Source organism: Coregonus lavaretus (genome assembly GCF_964263955.1).
Source record: "Coregonus lavaretus genome assembly, contig: HAP1_SCAFFOLD_430, whole genome shotgun sequence".
Classification (NCBI taxonomy): domain Eukaryota; kingdom Metazoa; phylum Chordata; class Actinopteri; order Salmoniformes; family Salmonidae; genus Coregonus; species Coregonus lavaretus.
Genome location: NW_028166829.1, coordinates 231,973 through 249,348, shown reverse-complemented (window position 1 = coordinate 249,348; position 17,376 = coordinate 231,973).

Genomic DNA, 17,376 nt, shown 5'->3' with positions numbered 1-17,376 from the left:
ACCACCATGGGGTACCCTGTTCACAACACTGACATCAGCAAACCGCACGCCCACACAACGCCATTACACTGTGGTCAGCAGTTGTGAGGCTGGTTGGGCAAAATTCTCTAAAACAACATTGGAGGCAGCTAATGGTAGAGAAATTAACCTAACATTCTCCGGCAACAGCTCTGGTGGACATTCCTGCAGTCAGCATGCCAATTGCATGCTCCCTCAAAACTTGAGACATCTGTGGCATTGTGTTGTGTGAAAAAGCTGCACATTTTAGAGTGGCATTTTTGTATTTGTTAGGGATCCCCATTAGATGCTGCCAAGAACCTATTCAGCTACTCTTGTCCCCAGCACAAGGTGCACCTGTGTAATGATGATCATGCTATTTAATCAGCTTCTTGATATACCACACCTTTGGGTATATCAACTGGGATGTAAACAAATGTGTGCACAACATTTTAGAAAAAAGTTTGTGTCTGGAACATTTCTGAGATCTTTTATTTCACCTCATGAAACATGGGACCAACACTTTACATGTTGCATTTATATGTTTGTTCAGTGTATACAGTATTTCTAAAAAATCATACAAACTATCAATAACTATATTAAAATTGAACTAAATCAGCCTGCTTTTCTGTTCTAATCAGGTCCCTACACAGGCTCAGAAGGATCCTGTGACGGTGGAACATTTTCTGGCTACAGTAGACCTTGCAGGGCTTCTGCCGTGAAGTCTTGGAGGCCCAAAAACTTCTCAGCTACAGATATAATGATGTCCAGCTTCTTGGACTTATTGTGCAGTAAAATTAATAACTGTGGCTATAAATACTAAAAAATCCACCTTCAAAATAAGTGTATCCAGATCACTTGATTGACGTACAACCTTTGCAACTGGTTGCAGTGCATCCACCGCCATATCTTCTTCAGAACTGTGGCCTCTTGCTACTAGAACTCTCTTCACCGCCTCCACATAGAATATTTGCTGTACAGCCCTGATCCTTGACACCTCAACCTCTTTCACCCTAACAGGGCACTCTGGGAATTCAGGAATATGACCCCCACCACAGTTACAACATTTTACATTCACATGCTCTTCAATAACATATTCCTTCCGTCTGCAAACACTTGACATGTGGCCAAACTTTTTACATTTCTTGCATTGCATCAGGTTTTACACAAACTCTCTTATGGGGTATATTATATATCCCAGCTTTACATAGGGTGGTAGATACTCTTCATCAAACATCAATAATAAAGATGAACGCTACTCCTTTTTCACATTCTCCATCCTTCTTCTTCAGGATTTGGTTGGCGGAGCGCATTCAACTTTTAGGTGCATACACCGCCACCTACTGTACTGGTGTGTGAGGCCATTCAGAGCCTATATACATTAAATTCATTGATACGGTAAATAATACAAAATTGCAGTATTAGCCTGCTCTAAAAAATGTGAGGGTAAATGTTCTTGGTTCGTGCAGATGACTGACCTCCTCAGACCAATTGGCAGTACGCCCAGAACATTGTTCTGGTATCCAAAAGGGATATCTCAGTTTCAAGGTCTCAGCTTGGAGAGAAGAAGCCTTGTGAGGTATTGGTCGGTCACATGCAGGAACCAAATGTTAACGATTAATTAATTATTAATACAGCTAAAATCATGCAAATATAACTTGTCTGTGTAAGCAGTATATAGGACAACTAACGGGACTGCCCCGGCAGAGCTCCCAACCGACGTGTACTATGGTGCTTTTACGTTTGTTGGAACCTCTCCAACAAGGGACTCATTTGACTTTGAGTCCCTTCGTGGCGATTTTCCACGACAAAAACCCACCACCCCATTCACCTATTTAACCCTATCTAGTCCTACGCCAGACCACTACCACTCAACACCCCCTGCAGCTGTTCTGCAGTAAATCCTCGCAATCCCAAGTACTTCTCTGCCGCTGCCACCACAGCCTCTATTTTCTGGGACTTTTTGATCCATTTCTGCAGTACAATTGAAAACCATTGCTATAAATGCTAAAAAGCCCACCTTACTGAAGCACATATTCTTCCCATCACTCTCTCTTGGTCTCTGCCTACTCACAGGAATCCTCACCATGTACCCATCTTCCTCTACCACTCTCTTCACTGCTTCTGCTACAACACTTTCTGTACTACTGTAACCCTGGCAACCTCAATCTAATAATAATAATAATATGCCATTTAGCAGACTCTTTTATCCAAAGCAACTTACAGTCATGTGAGCATACATTTTTATGTATGGGTGGTCCCGGGGATCGAACCCACTACAAGTGCCATGCTCTACCAATTGAGCTACAGTTGAGCTATAGAGGACCACAATCTGCCTTTCTCTCACCTGACACCTCAGATCTCCAGCCCGTTAGCACCCCCACAACTAACACACAGAACTTTCTCCACCGATACCACACATTTCTTCATCATGACCTCCTGCACACTTGTCACATCTAGGCATCTCACGCCTACACACTGCTGCAACAGGCCCATAAACTTCACCCCTAAAACACTGTAGTATTTACAGAACAAAATCGCTCACGGGATAACTGACACTTCCTACCTTGATCTTATCTGGCAGAGACTATGCATCAAAATCCAGCATGACAGATAATGTATTCTCTGTTTCCCCACGCTCTACACCGGATCTACGTCTCACCAAACGGAGGGTGTCACAGACACCTGGAATCTTCCATTTCAACTGCTCATCCTCAACACTTAATCCTAACCCCGTTATCACTCCTTTCAATGCCACACTGTTCCGGAGAGCAATTCAAGTCACAATTCCTGTCTCTAATCACGTAATCCGCAGCGCCCGCTCCCTCTGGACAGAGGAGAAACAATAAATCATTACGAGTTCACTCAGTTACCTTCACCAACTCAACAGTCCCCAACCTCTTCTCCACCTAACCTGACACCACATATGGATCCATTCTCTCTACAAATCTCACTCCCACTGGGCCAGAATCATCCTTGGAACTAGGCCCGATCTCGGAGTTCCTCACCGCAGGTAATTCATCCTCACCAGGTTCCATCTCTGAGCTACTGGAGGACGTATCCCTCTTTATACACTAGACGATAATCTCCCTCAACACACTGCTTCCCTCTACACTCAGCTCCTTCTCGGCGTTCATCACTGCACCTGCCACCACAGTTAATTAGTTTTAAATTGACACAATACCTGTTATCAAAGGTTACAGCTAGAGATGACGTGCAGGAGCTTGCAGTGTTGTTGTTTTGCATGATGTCTACTTTGATGATAGAGTTTTATAATCTGAAAGGAAATAGAGCCAAATATTGCTAAAAGTCACGCCAGGGTAAGCCTACACGAAACACAGCCATTATTTTAAGTGTTTCTCAAATGAATAAAAAGGAAAAATGATTGGAACCAGTTTCCTGTTTGACCGCTAGGTTTTATGACAATTTTTGCAAAAATAATAATAATAAAAAAAACTGTATTCAGACTTTACTCAGTGCTTTGTTGAAGCTCCTTTGGCAGTGATTACAGCCTCAAGTATTCTTGGGTATGACGCTACAAGCTTGGCATACCTGTATTTGGGGAGTTTCTCTGCAGATCCTCTCAAGCTTGTCAGTTAAGATGGGTAGTGTCGCCGCACAGCTATTTTCAGTTCTCTCGCACAAACAAATGATAACACTAGTTCCATTGTTACTCCAATCTCCACACAGCCATCACGAGGAGTTGTATCTCCATCACATGTCATTGACATACCCAGACCAGCTGCAGGGGGTTATCAAAAGCATAGAGTTTGCACTAAAGAAATGTCTCTGCTCTGTTTTAACCCTTCAACTGGTTCTCAATCCATAAGCATTTAAGGCATATAGTGGTTTTGCTTTATCATTAAGGGGTATTGTGGGTAGATTGATGAGGGAAAAAAACTTTTTAATCAATTCTACAACAAGGCTGTAACGTAACAAAATGTCGAAAAAGTCAAGGGGTCTGAATACTTTCCAAATGCACTGTATATAGACAGCAGTGGCGGCTGGCCGATAGAGGGCGCTAGGGCGCCGCCCCCTTAAATAAAATTATTTAAAAAAAAAAAATAATAATAATAATAATAATAAAAACATCAGTATGTCAATATTTGTGTGTTTGAAATATGGAATGCACACAGTAATATGTGTAAGATATGATAGAAAATCATATTCGCAACCTTTCCTCTGCCTGTCAAATGCCTCGTCAGCTCTGGGCGATACAGAAAGTGCCCCGAGGAGGCGGGTCTACGTAGCAGTTAAGCCAATTGCTAATTTAAGATATGAATGTATGACATAAAATGTAGTCAATAAGCGATCTTAAATCGAATCCAAGGAGGGCGATTATTTTATCGGCCCAAGCTCGCCCCTGATAAAATAAGGACCGGGGTCCAGTGACGCCATTTTTACTAGACAACAATGGCGAACGCAAACGTTACTCCTCCAAAACCCAACCCTAACTCGGTGAAATCTCTCCTCCAAGATCCGTTTGAGAGGAGAACTTTGTCAGAGAAAGTTCGGGTGAAAGAGCTGGGCCCAGATCAACCTGACCTCTCAATCAGACAGCAGGCTAGCGAGAAAGGGAAGCAGTATATGCGCGGCTTCTCCCGTAGCTGGTACACCAGGAAGGCTTGGCTAGCTGGGTGCACTGATGCTAATGCTTTATTTTGCTTTCCGTGCTTGCTTTTTAAAACGACGGGGTCAGATTCAGCATGGACAGGTACCGGAGTGAGGGATATGAAGCACCTGTCAGAGAAGGTAAAGAAACATGAGAACACCAGGGCACACATGGACAACTCTGTAAAGCTAGCTGTATTAGGAAGGGTGAACATTGCTACGCAGCTGGATGACGGCCACAGGATTGCGGTGAGGAAACACAATGAGGAGGTGGATAAAAACAGGCACATTCTATCCAAAATTATCGATTGTGTGAAGTTCTGTGGGGCTTTTGAGTTGGCCTTGCGTGGGCACGAGGAGACTGACTCCTCAGACAACCCCGGCATTTTCCGGGGCTTAGTGGATTTTGTTGCCTCCCTCGACAGTGTGCTGGAGGAGCACCTGAAGACAGCTACCGTTTTTAAGGGCACGTCAAAGACGATACAGAACGAGCTGTTGGACTGTATGCTGTCAATGCTTAAGGATTGCATCCTGGAGGAAGTAAAGAGTGCTGATTTTATCGCCATTCAAGCTGACGAGACGACTGACGTTTCCACCCACTGCCAGTTGGTGCTTGTGTGAGTGATTATCATAGAGCCGTCACAATTATATTTGTTTTAGTATTTTAAAAGGAAAGAGAAGACACAATCAGACGTTGATAATAATGCAGGAAAGTACTACACAGTTTGTAATAATTATTCAGGTGTCCACCAGGTCAATTTCTAGAAGAGGCCTAGTTGTTATTGAATATTAACTTTATTGCTAAGTGAACAGCAGAACAAAATGATGTTGCATCCCTCTCACAAATGTAATAGAAAAAGGCTTTAAAACGTAATAACATCAGTTAATTATGTACATCACAGGTTAAAAGCAGTTACTAGACATAGTTTGTGTGTATATACACACTGTCTGTCTGTCTGTCTGTCTGTCTGTCTGTCTGTCATATATATATATATATATATATATATAAAAGTCACTGGTTGTGTGTTGAGGGGGAATTACAGTGAGTTAAGAAGTCTGATTGCAAGTTATCAAATTAAACTTTATTTTTTGGACCCAGGGCCTCAATTCCCTCTTTGTGTGGGGACAGCGCATCTGACGAGCAGCAACAGCCCATCAAGCGACGGAGGATGCTGGGACCAGGAGAACAACAGAGGTTGGCTATAGAGGTAAGTTGTGATGTAATTGTCAGTGTTTCCCACCTAGAACTTTTTTCAGGCCTGGTAGTATGTAGCCAAAACCCTGAACAATCAGCACCTTGGTAATCATATACTTGAGTTGGACATAGGCATGTGTCAGTCAGGATCACTTGCATCAAAATAGCTTAATTGCAAATTAAAGCTGATGATGTATCTTTTACAGGTATGTGATACCATCCTGAGTCATGCCAAAGAGAGGTTCTCCTTCACCTAGCACCTCATCAGCGCAACACTATTGCACGGAGAGTTGTTCCCACAACACAGTGTGAAGTTCCCCGATACAGCGCTTGAAACAACCGTGGAGGCGTACCCCATGTTGAACAAGGCCAAGCTCAAAACCGAACTGTCCCTCATCTATGAGAACAGTGAGTTCAAGGCTTGTAGTGGTGCAGTGCCCCTGTACCAGTTCTTCATGGAGAACAACCTTCAGAGCACTTTCACAGAGACTGCCAGCCTCCTCAAGATCCTCATCACCACACCCATGACAACTGCTGAGTCAGAAAGGTGCTTCTCTACACTGAAAAGGATCAAGACCTTCCTGAGAAACAGCATGACACAGGATCGCCTGAACGCTCTGGCCATGCTCTCCATGGAGAAGAAACTTGTCAGGGACATTCCTGACTTTAATCAAAGGGTCATTGAGAGGTTTGCCACTCAGAAGGACAGACTGGCAAAATTCCTGTACAAATAAGATGACAGACACACACACACAGAGCAGCTCTGGCCGCATGTTTCTTTGTATATAGTTGACCTTAGCATAAAAAATCCAGTTATATATGGTACTCTAGAAAGTCTTAATAGTGTCTTTGCTAATATTACTGTATATATGTTGTTTTGTATCAATTAATTGTTGCAGTTCTGGAGCACATTAACAATTAGTCACATTTAGTATGATCATAAAATACTGTATGCTATTCTTCCAGTCAAAGGTTTGAGTTCATCCACTTGATATCCATTTCTATATTATACATCCTTTTATACAGTGTAAGATTTCCTATAAACTTTATAATAATTTCATGTTATTGTCCACTTTCCACTCTGTTCTGACAGCATGCCTGTTGCGTTGCCTGTTTACTACCAATGGTGAAAAGTTAACTTTAAATGCAAATGAAAGGCTTGGGTTTGTGTAATATGTTTTTGTGTAAGAATGCCTCAACTTTTTAATATTGGCATTAAATAATTACTGAATGTTTCACTGAGCACTGCTGTCCTGCAGTTTGTGTTAAAATATATCGCGATGGTTACAGGAAAAAAAAAGTATGGCACAGCCCCACCGAGAATATTTTTCACCAGCCGCCACTGATAGACAGGTGTGTGCCTTTCCAAATTATGTCCAACAAACTTAATTAGATAGAACCTGCTCTTACCATGAGAAACAGATTTCCCAATCTTCTCCTCCTCTTCTTCATCTTTAATGTTGACATTCAGCTCCAGTGTTTGACTGCAGTCTTCCAGCTTCACTGATGCCATCTCTGGATCCTGCAGTAAACTGGGCTCCACTGTCACAATCAGGACCCAGTGACTGTAGGTTTGGACTCAGTGTGGAAGGAGAGAGGCAGGCTGGGTTTGTCCTCACTGTTGATGTTACCGGCCTCAGACTTATCTGAAAAGGCCAGTAGTAATAAAGAGAAACAGATACAAAAAGTTATTGTCTTGACAGTTCTGGCACTTTCTTTATACTCTAAAAATATTTTCACTTTTTTCTTGTTCAATTATCTAATTCAGTGCTTGACTTGGACTGAAATAGGTGCTAATACTCATTTTGGGCACGGTACTGTTTATATTAAAAGTGCAGGAGCTCCACAATACTTTTGAGCTAATACCTAACATGTAGTAGATAAATGCATAAATGACTCAAAATCCATTTAGTACAAGGTTACAGTTTGTTTTAGACAGCACTATGTGCTAATTTCCTTAAACCTTGTCTTCACTGTATTACTTCAATCAAAAACCAATTGTATTTCCTGTTCACACCATAGCAACATTTTTTGATAAAGACAGAAACAACAGAATGTGTCTGAATATTAGTACACATGTAGAAAACTGATAATCATTACATTCAGCTTCAAAACATTAGTCCGACCGTGAAATTGTCTCTATCTGATGCACCCGCACTGTCCTCACTGAAGTCCGTTGACGCTGACCGAGAGTAGCCGCCATTTTACCAGCATGGGAATTTTACACTAAACCAATAATATGCTAAACGAACACAGAAATCTCAAATAAATTGATTATTTATGAAATTACCATGAGAAAATTATGTACATCCACTCAGACAAACCCAAAGTCTCTAGCTATGTGACTTGTAAATAGTTTTTATCACGTTCTTCACTTGGTTTGACACAAAAATAACACATCAAACCTTTACCAAACGTGATAATACCTTAACGGATGTGTTACCTAGCATGGTATGACATGTTCTTTCGACATTAGAAAGTTTAAACGTGCTATTACATACCTCTAGTAATAAATAGAAACGGACACAAAGGTTATCTTCTTGACTGCACAGTTCTGGCGCTTTCTTTATTGTGAAGAATGGTGCCCGCCTGCCCGGAACTTCCTGTTCCCCCACTACTAACGGTCCGTGCATTCCGAGATCAGATTACAACATTTCATTAAATTACTAAAAAAGTGTAAACTGTAGCAATTTATTTCCCTTTATAGTTTATTAGCCTAAGCATTACCTTCATCCACATAATTTCTCTAGGATTGGAACCGGTTCAGGGAAAGAACCGGAAAAAGTGTTCTATACTTTTTAGGAACAGCACAGTTATTTTAAAAGCATGGGATCCAGGTAATAACCTTATTTTACTTTCCGGGTATTTTTCTCCAGTCCCACAAAAATCGCAACAAAACTCACTCTAGAAACGTATTCCAGTTTCTGCCTGCCAGCTGGAATGGAAACCTTTGCCAGTGGGTGTGCGTGTGGAAACTACCTGCTCCTCCCCTCTGAAGCATAGGTTACTGTATCCTACTGACAACGTTACAAGCATGATTCAGAAATTAGGGAGATATGTTTAATTTGAGAAGAATGGATGAACTTTTTCAATGCTAGTTAAGGATACTATAGTCACCACGTTTCACATTGGATTTATTAACGACAAAAAGGTACGACCTGTTTTTAATTATAGTGCTGCACTGCACTTTACAAACAAGGTTGTTAGCTAGCTGGCTAACATTAGCTCTGTTCCAACGTTAAACCAACTCTGTAGTTCCGATAAGCCGTATGGGGGATTTATTATTCTCATAATTGATGGGATGACTAACTTAGAAAGAATGCATTCTAGACTGGGCTGATGTAGGTTGTGTCACCTGGCAAGCTGTGATTGATGTGAAGAGCTGTTTTAGGGGGTAAAATGAGATAAGAATTTGTGTCTCCAAATACCAGACTATACTGGTTCTTTGTGATCTGTGAACCATCCTTGGACGTAGGAATGGTGTCTAGGGGAGCTGGCTCTTCTCACCATGACAGGTTGTTATGATAAACTTATGCCTGGCAACCGGGATGCGCTAAACCACGCTCAGCCTCTACTCTGATTGGCCAGCAGAGAGCGGGAACTGAGAACTGTCAAGAGTATTTGAAGAACAATCTGAAACAATGGATTAGTTCTCTGAGTGCCCTGCGAGGTATATCAAGGAGCCCGTATATACGAACATCATATTTACCATTGAAGGTTTTGCATTAATTAAAATACTAGTATATCTTAGAAGTCGTGTTGACCTCTTTTGTTCCTAATACCAGATTTGAATTGACGCAACTTTGACAGCCGACAGAGAAGCAGACGGCCTGACCAATAAGCCGACAGAGAAGCAGACGGCCTGACCGATAAGCAGACAGAGAAGCAGACGGCCTGACCGATAAGCAGACAGAGAAGCAGACAGGGAAGCAGACAGAGAAGCAGACAGAGAAGCAGACGGCCTGACCGATAAGCCTACAGAGAAGCAGACACTCCACGTAGGAGACTTTATGTAAAACGCATAGGGCGACAGAAAGACAAGTCACACAGCATGATGTTAAAGTAGAAGCAGCCCATTCACTCAGACATAATAACCCCCTACCAATCATAAAAATACAATACAATGTTTCACACACAAGTTATATGTGCCTATATGTTACAACATGTTGCTTCTCTTGTATTGTCAACATCAATTCCAAATCGTTTGGCTGTCAGCAGATACATGGTTATCAATACTACTAATATATATGAAGGGTGGATATTTTGATCGAGGTATTTCACATGGCCTTGATCAATGTCCTGCCTGGTACTCATGTCTTGTATTGTCACGCTACTTGCAGCAAAACTGTTGAGTCTTTTATTATTTTGCAGATCTTCAAGCAGTGGAGATGAGGATAATGGTGAAACTGGAGATGATCCGTACAGAGTTCAGGACTGCTCTGAACCAAGTTATGGAGGCCATAGAGGATAATGATGAAACTGGAGATGATCCGTACAGAGTTCAGGACTGCTCTGAACCAAGTTATGGAGGCCATAGAGGATAATGGTGGAACTGGAGATGATCCGTACAGAGTTCAGGACTGCTCTGAACCAAGTTATGGAGGCCATAGAGGATAATGGTGGAACTGGAGATGATCCGTACAGAGTTCAGGACTGCTCTGAACCAAGTTATGGAGGCCATAGAGGATAATGGTGGAACTGGAGATGATCCGTACAGAGTTCAGGACTGCTCTGAACCAAGTTATGGAGGCCATAGAGGATAATGGTGGAACTGGAGATGATCCGTACAGAGTTCAGGACTGCTCTGAACCAAGTTATGGAGGCCATAGAGGATAATGGCCTTTTTACTTCACTTTAATCCAGTCGGTCAATATAGCTAAATGAATGTGCTAGTAAAAAAGGAATGTAGTAGGGAGTCGACGTTAAACCGGCATTTTGATCATTTGTTTAAGGAAAATAATGACCAGTTTGTGTTATTTTGACTTCCAGGAGCGGGTCGAGGAAGAGACTGTGGATGAGGATGGAGCAGCAGCACCTGAATAAACATAACATAGTTATTCACTTTTAGCTTTAAGCAGTTTTACAGTTCTTGATTGGAGTGCAGTGTTCATGTTTTTACTGACTTGTTATTTTGTGAGCTTATTGCTGTGATTTTGTTTACGAATCTATTGTGATACAGTTTATGTAAAAAAATAACTTATTTTCAGGCATTTTGCATATTTCGTCAGTGGACACCTACCGACAGGACACTGTGTATATGTTCAGGGTAGATTAAATGACGTGTCTTAAGGGTCCTCCCGAGTGGCGCAGTGGTCTAAGACACTGCATCGCAGCTGCATTGCTACAGATGCTGGTTCGATACCTGTCTGTGTCGCAGCCAGCCACGACCGGGAGACCCATGAGGTGATGTACAATTGGCCCAGGGTCGTCCGGGTTAGGGGAGGGTTTGGCCAGCCGGAATGTCCTTGTCCCCATCACACTGTTACGTACGAAAGTTACGTTCCCAGTGGTTACCAGAAACTGCATTTTATGGGGCTCTCAACGTACTTTCTGACGTTTAGCAACATTATGAGGTTGACTTAAAAATACACATATTTAACGGTTTAAAATTCCCCACATTTATACGTCCTGAAAAGACTTGGGACATAAGCGGACACCACAGCTACGTAGAAGGAACATTTCACAATAACGTTATCATGACTTATGTAGGGACTAAAATAACTTTGGTCACGTCCTGGAACGTAATTTTGTTAGCTGGGAAAGCTCACTCTAGAAAGTATTCCAGTTTCTGCCTTCCAGCTGGAATGGAAACCTTTGCCAGTGGGTGTGCGTGTGGAAACTACCTGCTCCTCCCCTCTGAAGCATAGGTTACTGTATCCTACTGACAACGTTACAAGCATGATTCAGAAATTAGGGAGATATGTTTAATTTGAGAAGAATGGAATAACTTTTTCAATGCTAGTTAAGGATTCTTTAGTCACCACGTTTCACATTGGATTTATTAACGACAAAAAGGTAAGACCTGTTTTTAATTCTAGTGCTGCACTGCACAAACAAGGTTGTTAGCTAGCTAGCTAACATTTGCTCTGGTCCAACGTTAAACCAACTCTGAAGTTCAAAGACATTCAAAGTTCCTCCATAGAAGCCGCTCCTCCGTAGGTATAATTCTGTGGGCCTAATTCAGATAATGCAGGTCATAACACGATGCCCAGCTCTTCAATGCAAGCATCCTCTAACGAGCTCTCCTCACCCGCAAAATGTCGCGCCCTACACTGTGATTGGCAGCACAGTTTGCTCTTAATGATTTTCCTATACAGATACTCTGTGGTTGTCACGAGAATTTTGTTATCTCAATGGTTGAAGTCAAACACTTCTTAAATCTTTGAATAATTCCCAGAGGTATAAATCTCTAGTTTAAATAAATTAAACAGACCCCTTACTGCAATGGTCATTCTTTATTCATGAGAGCGCTCTGAAAATCATACAATGCACAACGTTTTTTATACCTCTACTACACCCCTAAGTGGGCCAATGAGAAAGCTCCTAGCCCATATTTAGGCAACTGTTACATTTCTCTGTTAGCTTGCACAGCAACCTAGTTGTTTCTTCCTGTATCTATTTCACACTGGTTTCAGAAGACACAAATACTCTGTTGCTGGGCAAATATGCATCTTATACAGGCACATACGGTGGGGACATGTTTCTCAGTGTCTAGTTTCACATCCTGTTTTCTGTTATTGGTTTCACAGTTGCATTCTGCTTGCATAGATAAAACAATAAGCCAAAGCCCTTGTTTTACTTCTAACTAAGCTAAACACATTATCAGATTGTAGTTTTATGATTCTAACACATTTCACAAAGAATCGGAGTGTAATAATTAGTCATTACCAAATTCTTCTATCAGTGGTGTACTAGTGTATTTATTCTCCCACTTGGATGTCACTTCCACAAGCTTTAAATTGAGGGCCAGGTTGTCAGGATGGGTAATGTACTGTACACATTAAGTACAAGTACTCCTAAAGATACACTTCATTTTAACTAGCTAAATCCTGTGTAACAACTAGTAATTACATTGTACTTGGCTAACATTACATGTACTATGCTTTGAAATAGGGTCTTATTCTTCATCTGGGACTTGTATTTATTATGGATCCCCGGGGATCCAGCAAAATTAAGGCAGTTCATACAATTAAAAAAACATTACAATACATTCACAGATTTCACAATACACTGTGTGCCCTCAGGCCCCTACTCCACCACTACCACATATCTACAGTACAAAAATCCATGTGTACGTGTGTGTATAGTGCGTATGTTATCGTGTGTGTGTGTGTATGCATGTGTCTGCGCCTATATTTGTGTTGCTTCACAGTCCCCGCTGTTCGATAAGGTGTTTTTTTAAATCTAAATTGTACTACTTGCATCAGTTACTTGATGTGGAATAGAGTTCCATGTAGTCATGGCTCTATGTAGTACTGTGCACCTCTCATAGTCTGTTCTGGACTTGGGGACTGTGAAGAGACCTCTGGTGGCATGTCTTGTAAGGTATGCATGGGTGACCGAGCTGTGCGCCAGTAGCTCAAACAGACAGCTCGGTGCACCCAACATGTCAACACCTCCACTTTGAGCCATGAGAGATGCATATTATTAATATTAGCTCTCTGTGTACATCCAAGGGCCAGCCGTGCTGCCCTGTTCTGAGCCAATTGCAATTTTCTTAAGTCCTTTTTTGTGGCACCTGACCACACGACTGTACAGTAGTCCAGGTGTGACAAAACTAGGGCCTGTAGGACCTGCCTTGTTGATAGTGTGGTTAAGAAGGTAGAGCAGCGCTTTATTATGGACATATTTTTCCCCATCTTAGCTACTGTTGTATCAATATTTTTTGACCATGAAAGTTTAAAATCCAGTGTTACTCCAAGCAGTTTAGTCACCTCAACTTGCTCAATTTCCACATTATTTTTTACAAGATTTAGTTGAGGTTTAGGGTTTAGTGAATGATTTGTCCCAATTACAATGCATCTAGTTTTAGAAATATTTAGGACTAACTTATTCCTTTCCACCCACTCTGAAACTAACTGCAACTCTTTAAGTGTTGCGGTCATTTCAGTCGCTGTAGTAGCTGACATGTATAGTGTTGAGTCATCCGCATACATAGACACTTGTATTAGATCTGTTTTCGTAAACTCAACCAAGTTAACCCAGATGGGATGCTTTATTTTGGAGGCAAGTGCTAGCAACAACATTGACTGGAGATATATTTTGAACAGTGCACATTCATGTTTAAGTAAAATATTTTTATTTTACCAGGTAAGTTGACTGAGAACACATTCTCATTTACAGCAACAACCTGTGAAATAGTTACAGCGGAGAGGATGGGGGATGAATGAGCCGATTGGAAGCTAGGGATGATTAGGTGGCCATGATGGTATGAGGGCCAGATTGGGAATTCAGCCAGGACACTGGGGTTAACACCCCTACTCTTACGATAAGTGGTATGGGATCTTTAGTGACCGCAGACAGTCAGGGCACCCGTTTCACGTCCCATCTGAAAGACGGCACACAGGGCAATGTCCCCAATCACTGCATTGGGGTGTTATTTTTTTTGACCAGAGGAAAGAGTGCCTCCTGCTGGCCCTTCAACACCACTTCCAGCAGCATCTGGTCTCCCATCCAGTTACCGACCAGGACCAACCCTGCTTAGCATCAGAGGCTAGCTAGCAGTGTGATGAAGGGGAGTATATTGCTGGCAAATATTAATTAGAGCCTATTGAGCATAGGCTATAATATCTCAGACACCCAGAGCATCCACAAGGGATCCCAACCTTTGTCACAGTTGTTAATAAATCGGATTCACAGACCACAATTACTACCAGGTACATGTTATTACATTGTAACTATGTGTCGTTACAGTTAACTACAATACTTGTTTACAGTGTAGTTACACATGTAATTACACTGTAATTAAGGACCCCATAAAAGGAAGTGTTACCGGCATCTCTTCTTTATGTATACGTTGATGTGCTTTAAAAAACCCTAGAGCACCCCTGTGGAAATCAAATTAGCATTATAACAATCCCCATCAAAATCTGTCTGTTTAAGCTAGAGATGTATTTTTTGCATGGGCTGCGTCTCAATCCACCACATCCTCTGAGGTCGGCCTTCCTCATCTGCGGTGGAAGAACTACAGTGTTGTTGTTCTTTGAAAATGATTAGCAATATCATCCCCCACTCACTATCACAAGGGTTAGCAAATGTCAGGGTCAATTCCATTTCAATAACAGTCAATTCACAAAGTAACCCAAATTCCAATTCCACATTTTCCTCATTAATTTACAGATGGATACACTGCTGATTGGCAATGATGTTTAGATATCCTGTGGCATTCAAAAGTTGCTGCACTTTTATCAAGAGAACCAATATGTGCCATGAAAACACACCATCACCACCAGCCTGAAACACTGACACACAGCATGGATGCATGTACTCATGTTTTTTTTTTTCATACCCTAGTCCTCCCATCAGTACAAAACTCATCAAATCAGGCAATGCTTTTCAAATTCTCCATAGCCCACTGCAACTGCAGTTTCTTGCTGAAAGCTAATGGGGATCTATAATAAATACACAAAAACTACATCATTAAGGATCATAGCGTTCAGTCAATGTCATGGAAATAGCTGGTGTCCATAATGTTTTGTACACACAGTGTATGTTGTGTCTAACAGCTCATTCCCACAGAAAACTGCAGAAGGAATCAGTACCACCCAGTCAACCATCAGACTCCATTGTGAGACGCCTCAAAAGAGGATATTCAACCCTAAGCTAACAAAACACACCAAAACTGACAAGGTGAACACTGATCAGTAAGGTAAAGAGATGCTAACATTCTATAACGCTCCCTTTCCTCTGCACAGTTCTCTCACAGTGAGAAACAATAGGATTAATTAATTAATTAAATAATATTACACTAGTGTCCTACGCTTTCTTCATTTGATCCAATTCAACGTTGCCAATTATTTTATGAGATGAGAATTATGTGGAGTGACTAATCTTAACTGGTCTGAGAGAACTGATGAGGATTTCACCTTTATACATTGGTGTCGTTTTAAATGGCCCAATCTGTAGAATCTCGTCTCACAGTCAGTGCAGTGATGAGGCTTCTCTCCAGTGTGTATCCGTTGGTGTGTTTTTAAGTGGTCCAGTCGAGAGAAACTCTTTCCACACTCAGAGCAGGAGTAAGCCTTCTCTCCTGTATGTATACGTTCATGTGTTTTTAAGTGGTCCGGTCGAGAGAAACTCTTTCCACAGTCAGGGCAGGAGTAAGGCTTCTCTCCTGTATGTATATGTTCATGTGTTTTGAAGTGGCCCAGTCGAGAGAAACGCTTCCCACAGTCAGAGCAGGAGTAAGGCTTCTCTCCTGTGTGTATTTTAAAGTGTATTTTTAACTTTGATAGAATTGAGAAACTCTCCTCACAATGTGGGCAGTGGTGAGACCTCTTAGCTCTGTGATCTTCCTGCTGTTGCTCTCTGATGTAGAGAATGTCTCAACATGGTCTCCTGTGTGAACAACAACAGAAGAACCAGTCAGTTGGTGTGATATACATGTCAATCAAATGTATTTCATGAAGCCAAAGTGCTTTACAGAAACCCACCCTAAAACCCCAAAGAGCAAGCAATGCAGATGTAGAAGCCATATCATCCTCCACTCACTATCACAAGGGTTAGTGTCATCCTCCACTCACTATCACTAGGGTTAGTAACTACACAGACTCATTTCATAGAACTTTAAAACATTGGCAGTTTGTCTACTTGACTTATTTAGTCTACTCTCTGATCACTCCAGATAGCCCAGTGAATAAAACACATGCTGGCAATACTGGTGTAAAACCATGTAATGGTCAGTAGCACAAAATAACATCTACCTTCTCATTGAAACAGTTCATCATGAAACAGTTCTACTGCAACTTTTCATGCACATTGGGAAGTTGGAATGAATAACACAAACTTAGTTAGATAGAACCTGCTCTTACCATGAGAAACAGATTTCCCAATCTTCTCCTCCTCTTCTTCATCTTTAACGTTGACATTCAGCTTCGGTGTTTGACTGCAGTCTTCCAGCTTCACTGATGCCATCTCTGGATCCTGCTTAGCAAACTGGGCTCCACTGTCACAATCAGGACCCAGTGACTGTAGGTTTGGACTCAGTGTGGAAGGAGAGAGGCTGGCTGGGTTTGTCCTCACTATTGATGTTACCGCCCTCAGATGTAATTCTAGTCGTCCTGTAGTAATAAAGAGAAACGGACACAAAAGTTATTGTCTTGACAATTCTGGCACTTTCTTTATTCTCAAAAAATATATTAGATCAGGTAACTAAGCATTGATAACAAACCATTTATTAATTTCACATTAGACACTTTAAATTAAACAACGTAAGTGCACTTAGTACAAGGTTGCAGTTTGTTTTAGGCAGCACTATGTACTATTTTCCTTAATAACCTTGTCTTCACTGTATTACTTCAATCAAAAACAATTGTATGTCCCGTTCACACCATAGTAACAATTATAGATAAAGA